General features: G+C 43.3%; 1 pseudogene; it reads right to left on the bottom strand.

The window, feature by feature from the left end:
- Positions 1–1,144: 1,144 nt before the first annotated feature.
- LOC129719715 (uncharacterized) lies at positions 1,145–4,797 on the bottom strand (annotated as a pseudogene).
- Between the last annotated feature and the right edge of the window lie 8,982 nt (positions 4,798–13,779).

Genomic DNA, 13,779 nt, shown 5'->3' with positions numbered 1-13,779 from the left:
TTTTTCTTGATATCTCCATGATCGGACCGATTTCATTGTTTAGGTAATCTTTTGTAGTTTTTGTATAAAAAAAAGATTTTTAAAATATGAGCTTCTTTAGATAATTATTTTTTAATTTTTCTTAAAACTCTTTTTCAAAAAAAAAATGTTTTTGGAGTGTACATTTTTTGGTAAGACAAAATTATTATCTACAACTTTAGGTCCTAAAGATATTCGTAATCATCAATACCTTCTCAAAATAGCATTTTTCAATAGCTTCTCAAAAATTAGTTGTGCTCCAAAAAATTATGGCATCTAAAATGGCATCTTTTGCCTGTATGCAAAATTTCAGCCAAATCAAAAATGGTCGATAAAATTTGTTGCCCGATTTTTTGTAGAATCGCTCTACTAATCTTAAAACATGATAAATCGGAAGATAGTATTAAAAAATGTTACTGCTATCGTTTCTCTATGCTGTGAATTTAAAAATCTATAGATAAAAAATTCAAAGTGATAATGTGTTTTCTTTTTTACAGGCGATAAGAATGCCAACAAGGATGTAAATTATCACTCACGCCCATTTTCATCGCAATCGTTATAATTATCGCGATTATTTGCAAGAATGTGCTTTCCCAGCTCCGGTGTTTCAGTACGAGCAATACTCTCTTCGACGATATTGTAGTACCACTTGAGGACTTAAAGTTCGTCATACAAAGTTGTTCAAAATTGTGCTTATTAAATGAGCTATCGACTTGCGAAAAACATAAGCGCGAGCGATAATTTACATCCTTGGATGCCAACATTAAATTTTATTATCTGTCCCCTTTTCAAGAAAGGCACTGCAGATACTTACATCAAGATACGGCCACTGTGTCACAACACGAAGCTGGATCGTCATTGTTTGTTTTGCGGAGACACTCTTCCAGATTGATCCTACAAGCAGCCGTGAGGTCGTGACTTAGACGTTCGGTGAAGTATTACCTTTAGAATTTTTACTATTATTATCAATATTATTACTATGTTATAATATTATTATTAATATCCGAATTTCGCACTTCTCAGCATATTGCTGGAACATTTCACCTATCCCGGGCTATCTTGAATGCCAAAGGGGTTAGGCTCGGTGGATTCGTCAAGTTTGATCCTAATCCTAATACCGTCTGCTTTAGTTGGATGTGTTGTGGTGGTTCAGAAACCTTCGTACCGTGTTGCAGGTCCCAAGAACCACTGCTTTCTGTATGCTGTGTAGTTCATTTCTCAGCTCCAACTCATCCAGGGAATTTATAAGGGCATAGGGAACCAGTCCAGTAGCAGAGATTACTACCGGGACTATACGTACACCCTCAAGGTGCCACATCTGCCTCAACTCCTCAGCCAAATCGTGGTATTTCGTAATCTTGGTCGAGAATGTTGATTGGACATTACGATCTAACGGTACAGCGATGTCGATGATGGTTACCCGCATCATCCTTTTGTCGTAGACCACAATGTCGGGACGGTTGGCACGTATCAAGACGTCCGTAGTGATCTCGCGATCCCAGTACAATTTTACGCAGCTATTCTCCAGAACCGGGCTCTGCAGGTACTTGTAGTGGGGCACATACTGTTTCACCAAATTGTGCTCCAGTGCAAGTTTTTGGTGCACAATTTTGGCGACCGCAATATGTCGACCGAGATAGGCTGCCTCTGCTAACGCCTGACTACCTGCGACGACATGTTCGATCGTTTCCCCTACCGCATTACACTTTCTGCATCGATCTTCCACCTCTTCGTGCAATATGTACCTACGGTAGTTCTTCGTCGCAATGACCCGGTCCTGGATGGCTATCATAAAACCTTCTGTCTCCATAAAGAGATCACCTCGCACCAGCCACGCATTTGATGCCACCTTATCAATATGTGTTTGAGCTAACTGATGGGGGTGCGTCCCATGCAGCTCTTTCAGCTTCCACGCTGCGATCTTCTCGTCCGTAGTTTTTACATCGCAGTTCAGCTGGTAGTCCTCTTGCGCCAGATGCAGGGCGCTGAACCCGTGGTCTGCTCCACAAACAGTGCGGTAGATTTCGTGACGATTCTGGCTTTCTACGAAGTACCTCCGCAACTGCTGTATCTGAAAAGCGCAGAGCGCTTGTATATCGGTGACACCCCTTCCTCATTCAATACGTGTCAAGGTAACTCTTTCGGTTGCTGATTTTGGGTGGTGCAACGCGCGTTCTATCGCCTCCAAATCCGTTTTGGTCCATTTGACCACCCCGAAGCTATATGTCAACAGTGGCACGGCAAACGTGTTGATTGCTTTCGTTTTGTTGCCGGCTGAGAGGAAGGACTTCAAAATACGGCTGACACGATACAAGAACTTTTCCTGCAGCTCTTTCTTGATCGCGGTGTGGTGAATACCTTTCAGTTGCAGGAAACCCAAGTATTTGTACGATTCACCTTCAGCCATACTTCGAATTTCATCTCGCTCGTTGATGCGGAAACTGTCGGCGTCCACTAATTTGCCTCGATGAAGGTTGACAAGTCGGCATTTGTCGACACCAAACTCCATCCGGATATCGTTACTGAACGTTGTCACCACCTGTAACAGATGGCGCAGCTTCTCCTTTGATTCCGCAAACAACTTCAAATCATCCATGTAGAAGGTGTGGGTTACTTTTGTACTTATAGTCCCACTTTTCAATTGATAGCCATAGCTGCATCGGTTGAGTGCTCTGCTAAGGGGGTTCATCGCGAGGCAAAACCATAGCGGACTGAAGGTATCGCCTTAGAAAATCCCCCTCCTTATGCTGAGAGTTCTAGACCATAACACTGTTGCTCCGTCGGTAACGTGGAGAGACGTGCTCCACATTCCCATTGCGTGCTGCATCAACCTGATGACGCCATCGTCTATTTTATACAACTTCAGTACCCTTATGAGGTACGAGTGAGGTACCGAGTCGTATGCCTTCTTATAGTCGATGTACGCCATATAGTCGATGTACGCCATACAAGGTTTCGTTTGCTTCGGCTTGCCTGGCCAACAATAACCGCATCAATGATGACCTGATCTTTGCAGCCTTTCTGTTCCTCAGTCATCACTCTGTTCACCTCGCAATGGTCCTGCACTTTTCGAGTGATTACCGACGAGAGCACTTTATACAGACTTGAGAGACATGTTATTAGTCTGTACTTAGCTGGATTAGCCGTGTTACGATCCTTCGGTAGGAGGTAGGTTACCCCTTTCGTGATGAATTCTGGTAACTCCTGGGGGTCTCTTAGCACCATGTTGAAGCATTCCGCTAGTCGTCCGTGGGCAGCTGACAGTTTTTTATACCAGAAGTTGTGCAGAAAATCTGGTCCGGGTGCGGCCCAGTCCTGGTATACCGCGTAGCCTCCCGGATATCCTGGGTGGTTACTACTGCAGCAGCCATGCGTTCAATTCCATCACAATGTTCTTCCTCTCCTACCAACCACATCCCGCTGTCATTGTGTTGAGCGGGGTTCTCCCATAAATTGGCTGTGTTACTGTGTTACTTCGCCAATCTCCGGAACCCCTTCGCTGTAATCAGGTTTGTCGTTCCTGATGTGGTTATCAAACTCTCTCTCGTTCGTGCTGAACATCCGATTTTCTTTCTTCTGTCTCGAACATTCACCATAACGCCGCATCCGTTTTGCAAGAGCACTCAACCGTTGTACATGGGTGTCGAGAATCTCCGTGATTTTGAGTTCACTGAGATCTCGGAGCTCTGCGGGCTTTACGATTTCCGCTATTTGACGAACCAGCCTCCTTAATCGGTTTCCCCTCGTGTACTGTGTCAACCGACCGATTTTCACCCGCAAAGTTGCAATCCTAAATTCCAGTCGTCGCATCCATGCGGGCTTCTGTGCACTGGGACAGGGACGACCATCACCGTTACCTTGGGGATAGGTCCGTAGTCCCAGGGTTCTCACGACGGCTACAGCTGCGCAATACACTATAAACTGCAGCTCCTCAAGGTTCTCAGCGGCTTCCGAATACTGTGGCAAAATATCCTCGTTGAAGGTTCTTACTGCATTCGTCAGCCGGTAGGAATACTGTAGTTTTGGTATTCTGTGTCGGGAAGTGGGGTCTGTTCCCCGAAACTGTGTAACCGCTGTGTCCATCTGGAAAGCTAGTTCGTCTCGTAGTTGTTGTCGTTGTTGGTCCATTGTTTGTTCCGAAGCGCGTAGCTCCTCCACTGCCGTGATTATCGATGCATTTTGTTCCGGCTCCTTACTCGCAACCGATGCATCATGCCCTGCAGAACTCCTGCTCGACGTATCGCTCGATCCATTCCCTTCCCTTAACTCCCTCTGCACTTCCAGTCTGATGGTGTCCAGCTCCGTCACAGTGAGCATATTGTTGGATAGTATTGCTCGCTGTCGGCTGTACAACTTGTTCCGGTCAAACTGGTTGGCAAGCCGAGGGTACTGCTCAATGAACATGTCTAGCATTTTTGGCCTGCCAGACATATCCGTCTCCAACTTCGTGCAAACGTGGTAGCAACGAATCACATACATGTTCATCTCCCTAGTCCACATGATCCGTTGCCGTTGACGGCCTGCCAACGTGAGCGACTGACGACGGTCGGTCGCAGCATCATCAGCAGGTGCAGCAGTGCCTTGGTGGTGTCTGTTGCTGCTTTGACTGTTTTGCGTGTAGTTTACGGGCTGTGCCCGTTGACTGAAGAGCCGCTCTTGCACCTCGTTCTCCTCCAGCCGCTGGCCGCTCGCTCTGTCCCCTGTTCCAGGACCAGCTCCAGTAAGGGCTCCCTCCTCGGGCGATCGCATTGGCCTATTTCTTCTATGTCGTGTCTCCATTCTGGGTTCACTTTTTTAATCGGAAGCCTAACCGATTGGTAGGGGTTTGGGCTTAGGTACTTATAGCGGTACCAGCTCGCTTGTCAGGACTGGATTTCGGATATTGTGGTATTTCTAGGTAGCTCAACAAAGCCCATTGTTAGGCCCCGCCACATCCATAGACCATCCTCGCTGCTTGTCCGGGATTGCTTATTCAAGTATTCGCAACTAACCATTATATTTTATGGCCGTATCGTTATCCGCAACCTACGACCCGCTCGGCAGCTAGCAGCTAAGCCCCGTCGAGTCCCCACCTTCTCAAACGGTACCGAATTATTAATATTATTATTGATATTATTATTATTGTTATTATTATTATTATTACTATAACTATTATTATTACTATTATTATTATTATTATTATTATTATTATTATTATTATTATTATTACTATTGTTATTAGTATTAGTATTACTATCTTGTTTTTATTTGATCCATTGTAGATTGAAAAATTGTTTTTAAAATTTAATATCGACTCCTGGACCCCCCCCCCCCACATATTCGAATATTTATCGTTTGTGTGCGGTAGAGCGTAACGCTCCCGCAAAATGGACGACATGCAGGTGCAGCTTTTCCTGGATGTGGAAACAAACGGGGAAGAAATTGAAATTTCTCCCATCAGCTCACCCCTACCTTCCCCTGTGCCCTCCCCTTTGCCAAGTCCTGTACCAAGAGTACCGGAAGTGCGGGTAAAAGCTTACCCAGATGCCGCTGGCGGTCCCTACGTTGTTTTTTTCCGGCCCATAAAGAAGCCATTGAATATTATTCAAATTGGCAAAGACCTGGCAAAACATTTTTCGGCCGTAACCGAGATTACGAAGGTGAGGCCGAACAAACTGTGAGTTGTCGTGAGTAGCTTGAAGCAAGCAAACGAAATTGCTGGCTACGAGCTCTTCACGGAGAGTATCGCGTGTACATCCCTGCCAAGGATGTAGAAATCGACGGTGTGGTTACCGAGGGGAATCTCACTGTCGATGACATTTTGCGTCATGGAGTTGGCTGTTTTAAAAACCCCTTGAAGCAAAGTGTAAAGATACCGGATTGCAAGCAATTGCATTCAGTATCCATCGAAGAAGGGAAGAAGAAATTCCTCCCTTCGGATTCCAAGTAACCGAGTAACATTCGCCGGATCCGCGCTGCCGAACTACGTCCGCTTGAAAAGGGTTCGTCTACCTGTACGCCTGTTCGTACCGCGGGTCATGTATTGCCAAAACTGTAAGCAGTTAGGGCACACAGCCACCTACTGCTGCAACAAGGCACGCTGTAGCAAGTGCGGAGGCAATCATGCTGAGAACGCTTGCAGTGGGGATACTGAAAAGTGTCTTTACTGCGAAGGAACTCGGCATGACCTTCCAGCATGTCCCGCGTACAAACAGCGCGAGGAAAAAATTAAGCGTTCCCTTAAGGAACGATCGAAGCGCTCTTTTGCAGAAATGCTTAAGAGGGCTGAGCCACCCTCGACAGGAAACATCTTTTCCTTCTTGCCAACTGATGAGGGTACATCTGACGATCCCGTCGAAGGGTGTTCCTATGCCTTGCCAGAGGGATCTAGGAAGAGGAGAATGCTCAACTCTCCTAATCTTTCTCGCAAAGGTCGTAAGATAACCCCTAGCGGAATGACCAATAAGACAACACAAAAAGGAAGCGGTGAAGAAAAACCGAAGCAAGTACCCGCCGGTTTTAATTTCAAATCAAACCAGGAGTACCCACCGCTTCCTGATCCCCTTCAAAACATTCTTTTTGCCCTTCTCCCTACAGTGAAAACCTTTTTGAAGCAACTCACAGCAACTTGGCCCCTCATTTCAGCTATCGTATCTTTCGATGACTAATACGTCGAAAGAGGTTAGGAATTTTGTCACTGTGTTACAGTGGAACTGCAGAAGCATCATCCCCAAATTTGATTTATTTTCACATTTGATAAACACATACAATTGTGATGCGTTCGCGCTCTGTGAAACTTTTCTCAATTCAAATGACCAACTTAATTTCCACGATTTTAACATCATTCGTCGAGATCGAGACTCACACGGTGGAGGGGTACTTTTAGGAATCAAAAATTGCTATTCTTTTTTCAGAATCGACCTCCCATCGATCTTGAATATTGAAGTTGTTGCCATTCAAACGAATATGAATGCAAAAGACCTTTGCCTTGTTTCGTTATATATTCCCCCATCCGCGCGGATTGAACAGAAGCAACTCCTTGAGATAGCAGAATTGCTTCCCGCACCTTTTTTGATTTTGGGAGATCTTAACTCTCACTGTTCGCTATATGGGTCGCTGTACGACGACAACCGATCTTCTTTAATTTGTAACTTGATCGACGACTTCAATATGACACTTTTGAATACTGGGGAAGCGACACGTGTACCTAATCCTCCAGCACGTGAAAGCGTGCTTGACCTATCCCTCTGCTCGACATCACTAGCGTTAGATTGCCAGTGGAAAGTAATCAACGATCCCCACGGTAGTGATCATCTTCCAATCGTTATATCAATTGCTAATGGTTCAACTCCTCCGAACCCAACCAATATTTCCTACGACCTTACACGTAATATTGATTGGAAGCGTTATGAGTCTATTATAGCGGAATCTATCAAGACTCACGAGGAACTTCCTCCGGAGGAAGAATACGCGTTCTTAGCTGGCTTGATAATCGACGCCGCGACTCAAGCTCAGACGAAACCGATACCCGGGGTAACGATTAGACAGCGCCCTCCCAACAAATGGTGGGACAAAGAGTGCTCTGAGCTGTACGCGCGAAGGTCCGCGGCGTATAAGGACTACCGGGAGTACGGCACTGTTAACCTACTTCGAAAGTACGAGGCACTGGGCAGGCAGATGAAGAGCTTAGTAAAGGCGAAAAAACGCGGGTACTGGCGGCGGTTCGTAAACGCGTTGTCGAGGGAAACAGCGATGAGCACTCTTTGAGATACCGCCAGGCGCATGCGGAACCGTGACGTTTCGAATGAGAGTGAGGAGTATTCAGATCGCTGGATACTCGATTTTGCCAAAAAGGTCTGTCCGGACTCTGTACCGGAACAGAAAACCTTTCGCGACGCGTTTTTAGTAACTACGGAAGAGCCCCCATTTTCGATGTTGGAATTTTCAATGGCTCTCCTGTCGTGCAACAATAAGGCTCCAGGGTGGGTTAGATAGAATAAAATTCAACCTGTTGAAGAGTCTACCCGACTCTGCAAAAAGACGCTTGTTGAATTTGTTCAACAAGTTTCTTGAGCTAAATATTGTTCCGCATGACTGGAGGGAGGTAAAAGTCATTGCTATTCGGAAACCCGGGAAACCTGCCTCTGATCACAATTCATATAGGCCGATTGCGATGCTCTCTTGCCTCCGGAAATTAATGGAGAAAATGATCCTCTTACGGTTAGACAATTGGGTCGAAACAAACGGTTTACTTTCAGATACTCAATTTGGCTTTCGTCGGGGCAAAGGGACGAACGATTGCCTAGCGTTGCTTTCTACTGAAATTCAACTCGCATTTGCTCGAAAAGAGCAAATAACTTCTGCGTTCTTGGATATTAAGGGGGCTTTTGACTCTGTCTCTGTAGAAGTTTTAAGCGCGAAACTCCATTCGCAGGGACTTTCACCAAATTTGAATAACTTTTTGCTCAATTTGTTGTCAGAAAAGCATATGTATTTCTCACATGGCGATTCGACAACTTCCCGAATGGGCCTTCCCCAGGGCTCAAGTTTAAGTCCTCTCTTATATAATTTTTACGTCAATGACATCGATGAATGTCTTACAAATTCATGCACGCTAAGGCAACTTGCAGACGATAGCGTTGTATCCATTACTGGTAGCGAGGCTAGCGATCTGCAAGGACCATTGCAAGATACCTTAGACAATTTGTCTGAATGGGCTCTCAAGCTGGGTATCGAATTCTCTCCGGAGAAAACTGAGTTGGTCGTTTTTTCTAGGAAGCATAACCCAGCTCAGCTGCAGCTTCTACTAACGGGTAAAATGATCTCTCAGGTTTTAGTCGCTAAATATCTCGGGGTCTGTTTCGACTCTAAATGCACCTGGGCTTGTCATATTAGGTATCTGACACGAAAATGCCAACAGAGGATTAATTTTCTTCGTACGGTTACCGGAACCTGGTGGGGAGCCCACCCAGGAGACCTTCTAAGGCTTTACCAAACAACGATATTGTCAGTTCTTGAGTACGGCTGTTTCTGCTTTCGCTCCGCCGCGAACAAGCACATTATAAAATTAGAGAGAATACAATATCGTTGTTTGCGTATTGCCTTGGGTTGCATGCAGTCGACCCATACGATGAGTCTTGAAGTGCTAGCGGGAATTCTTCCGTTGAAACATCGTTTTTGGAATCTCTCTTACCGGTTGCTAATTCGATGCACAGTTATGAACCCATTAGTAATTGAAAATTTCGAAAGGTTGGTCGACCTTCAATCTCAATCCAGATTTATGACTTTATATTTTGACTATATGGCTCAAGATATTAATCCTTCTTCATACGATTCCTCCAATGTCGCACTTTTAGATACTCCTAATAATGCTATATTCTTCGACACCACCATGAAACAAGACATTTTTGGTATCCCGGATCAATTGCGACCCCAAGAGATCCCTAAGATATTTTTCAATAAGTTTAAACATGTTAGTTATGATAAAAGGTTTTACACTGACGGATCTAATCTAGATGAGTCCACTGGCTTCGGTGTTTTCCACGAAAATTTTACCGCCTCCTACAAACTCGATGCTCCTGCTTCCGTGTACGTCGCAGAACTTGGAATCATCGAAACCCTACCCATAGACCACTACTTCATCTTCACAGATAGTCTCAGTGCCATTGAGGCTCTGCGATCGATGAAGCCTGTGAAGCACACCCCGTATTTCCTGGGGAAAATACGGCGGTTTTTTAATGCTTTAACAGATAAAAATTACCGGGTTACCTTAGCGTGGGTCCCTTCTCATTGCTCGATTCCGGGTAATGGAAAGGCTGACTCTTTAGCTAAGGTGGGTGCTATTGATGGCGATGTTTATGAAAGACCAATTGCTTATGATGAATTTTATAGCATTTTGCGTCAGAGAACACTCAACAGTTGGCAATCATCATGGAACTCAGATGAACTGGGACGGTGGCTACATTCCATTTTTCCTAAGGTTTCGACGAAAGCATGGTTCAAGGGGTTGGATGTCGGTCGGGACTTCATTCGCGTGATGTCCAGACTTATGTACAATCACTACACGTTAAACACGCATCTCTTTCGTATAGGTCTTGTAGACAGTAATCACTGCGTTTGTGGCGATGGCTACCATGACATCGAGCATGTTGTTTGGTCGTGTACCGAATAATGTGGTGTTAGGTCCGAGCTTATAGATTCCCTTCGGGCCCGAGGAAAACAACCGAACGTACCCGTTAGAGACATTCTGGGAAGCGGTGATCTCCAGTACATGACACAGCTATACTGCTTTCTGAAAAACGCTGACATTAAAATTTAAAATTTTCTTTGTCTATTTGTCAGATTAAGGATACAAATATGCTATGCTGAAGACACGGAAACGAAGAGCCCGCATCTATGCTCACACAAATATTTTGAACCCACAACAAACAAGAATACAATTGCTCTACCAGATGAAAAACAAAGTTCCAAAATAGTTTTAAGTCAAAATTGTATCTCCCCTCCTCTCACCTTAAATTCCCACTAGCTCGTGGTCGGCCGCGAGAATAAAAAAAGGCCTCCCTCTTTTCCCTGCTAACGTAGAATTAATACGAATTGTACTTGGCTCAGTAAAACAGAAAATGTATCGTGCCGCGTCAAATAAACTTATTTTAAACCAAGATACTTACAACATCGAAAAGGGGTATTTTTTTTAATCCAATTACGACTCAGCGAGCTTATGTTGTAATCATAACTTTTCTTACTGAAATTGCTTATTCCAACTAGTGAACAATCATAATTCAAATATGATATACATCGAGAATAGAGAATATGCAGCCAAGTGAAGCAAAAGCTATTGTCACTTAACATGGCAAAATTGTATTTTGTGGCAGCAGGAATATTGCAATCATCATGACTGAATCATGAAATGAAATATGTCATTGTTGGCATGACCCGCGCTTCAATTCTCCGTCTGCTATTGCATTGTGTCGCTTTTTGAATGTTTCCATTTTGTTCGGTGATAAACGAGGCACGGGTGGGAAAGAGTATGCCGAAACGATAATAACGGTTGCTGTATACGGTTACACGTTTCCTACCTAGTCAGCTCATGTGAGGAAACCGGAGGATAGACACGAACAAATAAATTCGCTTAACTTAATGTCATTTTGACACATATCCATTCCAGCGCCGCAAGGTCCCGTGAATTCTCATCTGGCCGTGATAATGATAATGGGATGCGAACGAGAGAAGCATGTTGCTTTTGAGGGGTAAAAGGAACAAAGCCTTTACTTGTACAGTATCGTTTCCTTTTCCTTTTGTTCCTTCGTTTCCTTTTGTTGAAGTTTGTTTGTTTGTTTATTGCCAGTAGCGTAAAGGAACTCCTTTTTAAATTGCTACCTTTGATGTCGTACAGGATCACATACAATGTCAACTTATTAATATCTACTTAAACATACACATCTTATTGACTATTGATTTTTCATATAATAATAAAACTTCTAATCATTCATATACTATCATCGATTCCAAAACTCTAGGCAGCCCCTCTTAAAAACTACTTCTGAGGTTGAACGTTTGGTTGCAATAGGTAATGTATTCCAATTGACTACACCTCGAACGAACAGTGAGTTAGAGTAACAGGTTGTGTTGTTTGGTGGAACTATTAGATTTTGAAGACGTCGTCCTCGCAGCGGCAGTAATTTCTGGAACAGTAATTGAGGAGAACGTGTTGAGATCAGCTTGCGTAGGAACATGCATGAGCGGTAATCGTAGAAGGTGGTCAAAGGACATCCGATCAAGAATTCTTTATTGCCGTAAAAAACTGGTACATTGGAAATTCCTGCATTAAATAAGATACGGCGATGAAATACGCAAAATTAAATCTGTTTTGTGAAAAAGACTATTTGTAATGTTTTGCCGTATGTCAGCATATCTCTGCATAAATATTTTTTTTTTGTTGAACTGGAAACTTCGCTGCTCAAATAACTTTGGCGACGAAACTTTAATATCACATTTGGCAAAAATGTTTAATTTTCTTGGAAAACATGTGATCCTAGTTGTTGTTTATGTTTATATCCGAGGTGATATCGTTTAACTCATATACCTGTTTGTGAAGGTAATGTGGTACGATGAATGACTTTCGTTTTATGTTATCCCGTAAGCTAGCAGCTGTCTTATTATCTTTTTAAGAAGGATTACACACTGATAATAGCCGTGTTCGGAAACAAGAGCGACACAACCCTGCAGTTCCCTACCTTCCTACCTGCCCCGTGCAATTAGCCATTCCTCGTCACAGTCGGATCTCTTCAACTTAATTCAACCGGAATAAGAGTTTATTCATGCTATGATAAATAATGCTGCCGGTGCTTAATAATAAATGGAAAGTAAATAAACAAACACTCTGGTCATTCACTTCGGGCGAAAAGTCAACCTGTGAAAACGGCGTCAAGCGTAAACAGTTCGCTTCTGCCCGCTGGATGTCCTTTGTTGAATAATGTGATACCTACTTCTTTTGATGAATTGTTGTACATAAAAACCCTTTTTTAGAGAAATAGACGTCCAATATATGCATAAGCGCGTGAGGTCAACCGATTAATTAACCAATTTGGAACATTTTTACTAAAGGTCATACTGAGAAATTTTAACATTTCGCAGGAGCAAACCAAATATTAAAATTATTTTATTTGAAACCCACACCCATCAAGCAACTAGTGTGGTTTTGAGTACACTGAATTCTATTTTTACGCGACTTTTTTACGTGATTTTATTTTACACGATTTTTTTACGCGATTTTCTTGAAATTACGCGATATGTGACATGGGAAATATTGTTTATGAGCCAAGATGTAACACACACATACATACACATCCATACACATACATACACATATAAACTCACATTTACCACATTGCGAAGATTTTGTAACGACGCGATCTTTTTTTACATGATTTGCTCAAAATTACGCGATTTTTTTACACGATTTGTTCAAAATTACGTGATTTTTTTTACGCGATTCTTTTTTTGCGCGCACGCATCAATCGCGTAAAAAGAGAATCCAGTGTAGATCTGTTTTTCGACAGGTGTGAGGAAAACCGCGTAAATTCCGGAATCCGCGTAGAAAACCGCGTAAATTCCGGAATCCGCGTGAAAGAAACCTGCGTTAATTCTGCAATCCGAGTGAAGAGAAACCAAAATCCGAGCAAAAAAAAAAATACCGCGTGAATTCCGGAATCCGCGTAAAAAAAGCCGCGTTAAAAAAAACCCGCGTAAAAAGCGACCTTAGTGTACTATATTCTATACCGATTAACTTTTGCGTCAGATGGTCTGTTGCTGGTAGGTACATTCATAGAAACATAGCCAGCTAAAACCAGATTGTGGTTGATTCGTTTAAACGCCCTGTTCCGTTTGAAGTGAATCGTCTTTCCCGCCCATATCGTATAGCTCCGCCGCACTCTAATCCCGGTTTCTTTGGCGGATGAGTTTTGTCGCGCTAAGTTTATTTTTCCCATTGCGGCATCTCGTGAATAAATAATAATACCTCATCTGCTGACTGCCGTTTTCTCGGTCCGGCTACACTTTGTTGTTGATATCAATGTATATGTATACCTGAATATAGAGAAGGAAAGAGTAATGTAAGCATGTATATAAACATACCACTACCGGTAGGTTTCAGGATCCGCTCGCTTTCTATGTATACTTTCAGATAGGTGATTTTCTGGGTTCGCTATCGTGAAAACAGAGAGCGGATTGTGCTTATTTGCACAGTGGAAAAGAAAAGTACTAATGGAGTTGGAATAGTAATAG

Source organism: Wyeomyia smithii, chromosome 2 (genome assembly GCF_029784165.1).
Source record: "Wyeomyia smithii strain HCP4-BCI-WySm-NY-G18 chromosome 2, ASM2978416v1, whole genome shotgun sequence".
In the NCBI taxonomy this organism is placed as follows: domain Eukaryota; kingdom Metazoa; phylum Arthropoda; class Insecta; order Diptera; family Culicidae; genus Wyeomyia; species Wyeomyia smithii.
This window is presented reverse-complemented; position numbering and strand designations above follow the sequence as displayed.